The following is a 7,321-nucleotide window of genomic DNA, read 5'->3' as shown; positions in this document are numbered from 1 at the left end:
AGAATGGGGGCTAAGTCATAGCTAGCTTCGGCAGGATTATTCTCCTCCTCATCTTCCATGTCTCCCTTATGGGATTTTTTATATATATATATATATATATATATATATATATATATATATATATATATATATATATATATATATATAAAACATATATAATATTAAATAAATATAACAGAATAAAAATGCTTTTTTGGGTCAATTCTGCTTTTCTTTCTGCTCTTCTAATTTTTGAATGTCAAAATGACAGACAGGTTCTTTAAAGTTTTGTCTATAGGAGCTGAATGAGCATTTTCAATTACTTTTCCTCAATGAAGTCTATTTTTTTATTTAACTTCAAAGAGAAAGAAAGCACTTTACAGGCTACTTTACCTTTTCACATTTTTCTTCTGTACTCAGCAAAGCTAACTTTCTCAAGAATGATGTATTAAAAGATAAAGCAAAAAAGAATTCCAAATGGAGTTTAAACATTTATGATGTATGTTTAAACTGTTGACTGCATCTGTTTTAGTTAACAAATTTGTTTTGTGTCACTCTTAATCAGAAGACTTATATTTTTATTTCTATTATTGATTTTGCAGCCATGCCACTTAATGCTATTATCCTGGACAGTACATTCAGAAGTTACCCTTACAGACATTTTAAATAAAAACAGACATCAATTGGGATCTCAGAAATGAAATCAGATGGTTATATGAACTAAAAAAAGCAACCATATTAGTATATCATGCGTTTCTTCTTCAAATGACCTATCCCTTTTCTTACACTTTACCTTAAATACGGTGATTAGGGCAAACCAAGGACAGGAGAAAATATCCTGCCCCCCTCAAAACAGATTGTTTCAAGTATACAAAACAAATGAATCCAAAGGACAAAATCTTTGACATAAAAATCCCACATCTTCCAACTGACACACACATAAGCACTAACCATTTTTATGCGGGGCACAGAGAAAACTTGATTTATGAAAACGGAGTGAATTCTCAGCAAATACAACTGGATTCTATCCTGCTTTTCAAGTTTTGATGAACATGGTGAGCAGATTGAGAAAAGATTTGCCCAAAGCATACAAAAAAGAACCTTTCTTCTAGCCTCTGCTATGTGAGCATACAGCAAAGAGTAGCTTGCATAGCTCTTTGCAGCTGCCTGACCCTGTCTCTTCTCAAGCAGAAATGCTTCATGCTTTGCCACCCAGCAGCATGCTCAAGCCCACATGCACAGAAGTATCTCAGGAGAAGGAGCTCCACAGTGTGAAAAAAGCATGTGCCTGAAGTAAACTGCCTAATAGTAAAAAAAATGTATAAGCATAGCTGGGGCTTGCCTGGGGGCAGTCCATGGGTAGGGGGATTACCTCAACCAGCTCTCCATACAAAGGAGCAGGATGCACTCAACAGGATATAAAATCTTCTCAACCAGGATATAAAGAGATACTGGTGGTAGGTGGGAATAGTTTCAGGAAGGTATTCATGTTGGCTTGCAGTAGAACAGCAGGATTATCAGGGTCAGAACTCCCTTCTTAGATCTGTAGCATAGTGCTTAAGTAACTTGGCTCCAAGCCAGCACTCTGCTGGTTTGACTCCCTACTGCCATGAACTCAATAGGTGGCCTTGAGTAATCCACTCCACTCAGCCCCATCTTCCCAGCTACATTGTGGGGATAAATAATAACACTGACTTTGTTCACCGCTCTGAGTGGGACATTAATCTGTCTAGAAGAGTGGTATGTAAGTACAGTTGTTGTTATACCCTGAAAGTCTTGTTAGTCTCTAAGATGCCACTAGACTCAAATTCTTGTGGGAGGTGGGGGGAGGCATTGTATTATTAATGGACCTCATGGCACATTACAACTGCTTTTAAAACTCTATTTGTTTTCAGAAGCGGGTGTGAGCTGGGCACAGATTGCTGTTATTGTTTGGGGTGGGGGTGGGGGTTGAGACACAAGTCCAAAGTTCTCTTGGGCAGATAGAACTAGTTAGGCACATCTTTGAATCTGGCCAGAATCTTGTAGGATCCCATCTCTTGAGGTTGTTAAAAGTATAGTTTTCATGATGATTCATTCTGCTACCACTCTAGGAAATACCTGCTGTCCCATTCCTCCACAAATTGTGCAAATTACTGCATAAGGTGAACTATGACACTTCAGCTTGACATTTTTAAAAATTGGGTAGCAAGATACTACCACTACCAATGGATTTCCTTACTTCTTACAGTTTAAATCCAGATGAAAAATAACAGTGACATACGTATTCCATGTTGGCCAGCCTTTTTTGTTTGTTCATTTCCCTGACTTTAACCTTTAACAATTGTACCCCTTGGAAGTTTGTCCCGAGAACATTCTTATATGCTGGCATGACCTAAAAAATGTTGTTCTAAATATTCAGGTCATACATTCAGCTTTGAGTGACCAAATAATGTAAATGCATGCCCAAGGAATTTAATTAGCATTGTTTTCTTCCTACATCCAATTTAATAAATGAATTCTTATCCATAGGAAAACAAAAACAGACCACCCATGGGCAACTTCCCATAGAAAGAAAAATATTAGTTTGCAATTTTTTTAAAGGAAGATTTTCCTCTGCCCAATCATTGTCTGAAGAAGAATAAGCACGTTCATTGTCTTTCAGGAGATATGGAATGCTGAGGGTAGCTAGAGGAGAAGGGTGAAAGAGGATGGGGAACTTGACTTGCTCAAAGCCGTGAGATCTTGTAGTCTCCTGCAGAGGGAAATCTTTGTTGATTTCCTTACTGTTCCACATTTTTTCCTGGGCCCCTAAACTGTTCACTCTAATACCAATATAACTGGAGAATAAAAACAGGGTCAGCCAAAGACAATTTAGGGGGTTCTATGCACTTAGGTGACTCCCAACATGTGCAGAAAATTTATGTTTTATAATTATTTTTAAAACAGCTTTAAAAAAAGTACACCAAGTTATGAACGGCAGGAATTTGGATACTGATAGTAAATAAACTATTTTTTCTTACAACAACAAACCTCAGCACTCTGTTCTTGCAATGTCATGGGTTGTGATGACTTGCTGTTTCCCAAGCATGACCAAATGATTAGTGGGGCTGTGTCTGTGTATTTCAACAGTAATAGGGGCTCTCTTTCTTTGCCTTGCATTGAAGCCTGAGCGCTCCATCAGTTTGTGCATTTTCAGTTTGATGAATTCATTATTCTCTACCTTCCTCCCTCCCCATTTAGATCAGAACTTTCCCCCGATGGGCTATGTGTAATTTTTTTTTTAAAAAAAATCCAGTACCTATTTCATTTCTAAAGAATTATAAGCATGTAAGATTTTAATCATGTGTTTCTAACATAGCTTGAAGAGAGTCCTTCAAGCTATGTTATGCTACAACTTTACTGTAGCATAAGCTTTCGAGAATCACAGTTCTCTTCATCAGATGCATGACGAACTGTGATTCTCAAAAGCTTATGCTACAGTAAAGTTGGTTAGTCTTAAAGGTGGTACTGGACTCTTTTCGATTTTGCTACTACAGACTAACACGGCTAACTCCTCTGGATCTATAACATAGCTTGAATTTTACATTGTGGGTGGGCAACTTACAAGCTATACTTGGGTCACAAAGGACTTTTGTATAAGATTTCATTTACATCATAGGGAAAACCCTGCATGATATATATTCTCCATATAGAACGACTGCATGGAGTACCCTGCTTCAAGGATATTATTGCTGCTCATACTGGCTGACAATCCTAGATACTAATTTTATCTATATGCCAGAGAAATGAATGAGAATACAGTTGCATCCTACCACATGGAATACATTTGGTTTGCTGTTGCACTGGTTTAACTGGTTTGATGGTGTTTTATAATTTGTATATAATTTGTTGTATAATTTTATTTATGGTTAACTTTTAAAATGTGAGCAGATTTTTTTCCAATACATAAATAAAATAAACACAACACAAGAGGCTTAACACAAGAGGCCCTTCCTAGCATACAGATCCTGTGCAGAAGACTATGTCTTCTCTCACACTAATTCACATCCTGACACTAGTGGATTTTCTTACAAGAGAGACTTGTAGGTTGCTGTAGAAAACTGAAGCTCTTCTCCGGAGTACATTTATGTGTAAGGAAAATCTTTCTTGCTATCCTGGCTGAGAACTTCATCTGGAATGCTGCAGTGCGACTTAAGATTTCTATAACAAGGTCCTCTGTACTCACACTCAAAATAAACAAAAGCAGGACTGAAAGGAGACATCAAGATGGCATATGGGTGGCTCTACTGGATTCAGTTGTCCTCTGGGGGAAAAATAACCAATTATTATAGATTGATCCATGGTTTTTGTCCCCCCCCCTTACATTCCTACACTCAGCTTTATAACTCTTGACTGAAAACATCTTGGTAACAATATGATTTACGTTCAACTTAACTAGGCCACACACACATGAGGAAATACACAAGGAAACTGGAACTGTATAATTTCTGTTTAATAAAGTGTGATTATAGGTCTTAGCCAAATTCAAGTATGTCATGTTGAAGTTCCATAGAACTTCCACTGTTAGAAGAAGCCACATTTAGTGAAGCAGTTATCTGGGCTGTGTGTGGCAATTTTTTCCTACCATGTATGTTTCACATTTGCTTGTCTTCTATCTTTCAAGATCTAAAGGCCAAACTAAACAACACAATTGACTATGAGTCACTCACTGCCAAATGTTACTTGAGGGAAACAAAGTTTGCAAGTGTACTCAGGCCCAGTTTGTCTTGGGACCTCAACACGGATGAAGGAAGGGCTTCTGCCTCCAGTCATACCATCTTCCTGAGCAAAACAGCTTTGGGGCGGGGGGAATAATGCCACTGATGGCCATTCTGGCTTGGGAAAATGGTGTGGGGAGAGGCAGAGGCTCCTCCTTCCTCCCTGTTGTGATCCTAAGACAAATTGGGCCTGACTACACTTGCAACCTTTGTTTCCCTCAAGTGACATTTAGTAGTGATGCTTATCAGAGTCTGTATCAAGACCATAGTAGGATCAGGGAAACCCCAAACCAATTTGTGACTGAAAATCTCACATAGTTTGACCTAGGTAGTAAGTAGGAGGAAAATATTTCATACTTGAAGTCCTCTTCCAGCTTTCATTACAATCAATTGAACCATTACCTCAAAGTGTGATTTTTACATTATGCCTCAACATGTGTGCAATTGTGTGGATCGCAACACCCCAAACATAGCCACAAATATTTATTACGTAACAGTTTACTTAATAAACTGAGAATGACAGCTAGACTCCCCTTTTCTTCCAAGTGCAACCTGTTCTATAAATTTCATGGCAGAAACTTGGTATCAACTAGTTGGCTTGCAATTGCTTGTTCTTTGTGTTTATGCAGATGAGGCAAGGGCAGAACTATATTCTAGGATTGTTTATCTCATTCAGGCTGCCAAACTGCAAGCATGAAATCTGGTGAATTTAGCTGCTTCAGACTTATAAAAAAAGGGAAGAGAAAATAACAGTTTGTAGTCATGTTGGCAATAAGAAGCTTGCATTGAAACCGAGGTAACATTATCGGACCAAGTTTTCAAAATTACATTGAAATTGTTAATTGAGCTGTACTGGGAGTAGAAGCTGCCTTTTCCAAGGACAGATCTGCACATGATCCTTCAAGAGACTTTCCAGGAACTACAAAATTACAGAGTTGTTGAGCACCTGGCAGGCTGTGCATTCAACTTAATGGGACAGAGGTTGCAGACTGCTGAATTTTAAACCCAGGGATGTAACATATTGTACTGATCAAATTGTTGATTTCAAAAGCCATAGGCAAAGGCACAGAAGGCAAAGGTATAAAAAAGTGTTAATGTCATATTGAGACATTTTATACTTGTACAGTTATACAACACTTGACACTGTCTCATTCAGTCTGTTCAGCATAAAAAATACATACTAGTACTATTGCATACCCTTAGAACTCCCTGAAAATCTCACCTGCAGGGACTGCTTGAATCAGCCACTACTTCGCTTTATCCAAGGTTGAACCAGGACAGGATCGCATCCTATCTACTTGAGTTTTTAAAGAGGCAGTTTCTGTCCAACTCTGAAAAAGTAAAATGCTAAGAATTATTTATAGATTTAATCTGGCAGTATCTGTTACCAGAAAGATTAAAAAAAAATCTTCTTAGGAGATCAATATGTTATCATTTTAAAATAACAGACTAAACCCTTCACTAAAACATATTTAATGCATGTAGCAAGATGCACACTGCTTGTTTCACTTCTGTATGGAATAATGTTTGATTTAAATCCCAGTGTGACATACAATACATGATCGGTAACTAAGGCTTCATCAAAATGGGTAGTCGCATTTAATAACATGCCCTGAATTCTCCCTGGAAACTAAATTGATGAAACTGAGGCAATCATACTTTGGTCACATCATGAGAAGACAAGCCTCACTGGAAAAGACAATGAAGCTGCGAAAGGTGGAAGGCACGAAGAAAAGAGGAAGACCCAAAATGAGATGGCTTCACTCAATAAAGAAAGCCACAGCCTCCATTTGCAAGATCCGAGCCAGGCTGTTGATGATAAAATGTGTTGGATGTCGTTAATGCATAGGGTTGCCAGCTTCAGATTGGGAAATTTCTGGAGATTTGGGGGGTGGACCCTGGAAAGGGCAGGGTTTAGGGAGGGGGAGGGACCTCACTGGGGTATAGTGCCCTGGATTTCACTCTCCAAAACAGCTATTTTCTCCACAGGAACTGATCTCTGTGGGCTGGAGATCAGTTGTACTTACAGGAGATCTCTAGCCATCACCTAGAAGTTGGCAAACTTGTAATAATTCATAGGGTCATCATAAGTCAGAAGCAACCTGACAGCGTGTAATACACGCACATACAAAATATACACCCTTATTCCATTCTGGTGATCAGGATTGGGGGGTGACTGGTCCTGCAAACCAGGACCATGTTTACCCATTCAGAGTGATGGCAGGAAACACTACCCTTACTCTGATTACGGTTCAGAAACAACACAATATATTCAAACATAACTTGCTACATAATAATGCTGGGTTATTGCCTGCGACCACTTCAGGGGAAAGACCATATTTTAAATAATGTGAACAGTGTGTAAAAATCTCCAAGACAAAACATTTTCCATGAAGAAAATGTGGTAAATCCTTACAATTAACTACTGTGCCTTCTATGACTTGACTCAGAATTAGGCTACTACTTTAGCATGGTACCGGGGTTGTGCCTCAGAATCACCTATTCCCCCCCCCAGCCCCCTTACCTCTCTAGCCTCCTACCACCAGCCTTAACTAGGATTGCCCATTCTTGGTCAGGGTCTGCGTGCATACACTGCTGGTTCA

The 7,321-nt window shown here is 38.7% G+C and overlaps 1 long non-coding RNA gene across 1 annotated transcript in view; it reads right to left on the bottom strand.

Moving 5' to 3' along the window:
* Window positions 1–4,215: 4,215 nt before the first annotated feature.
* LOC129342570 (uncharacterized) overlaps window positions 4,216–7,321 on the bottom strand; it is a 121,683-nt gene continuing 118,577 nt past the window's right edge. Inside the window, exons 2-3 of the long non-coding RNA XR_008598225.1 lie at window positions 5,941–6,049; window positions 4,216–4,264 (exon numbers count right to left, since the gene is read on the bottom strand). This is a non-coding gene — a long non-coding RNA (uncharacterized LOC129342570). The remainder of the gene's footprint in view (window positions 4,265–5,940; window positions 6,050–7,321) is intronic.

Source organism: Eublepharis macularius, chromosome 1, assembly GCF_028583425.1.
Source record: "Eublepharis macularius isolate TG4126 chromosome 1, MPM_Emac_v1.0, whole genome shotgun sequence".
Classification (NCBI taxonomy): domain Eukaryota; kingdom Metazoa; phylum Chordata; class Lepidosauria; order Squamata; family Eublepharidae; genus Eublepharis; species Eublepharis macularius.
This window is presented reverse-complemented; position numbering and strand designations above follow the sequence as displayed.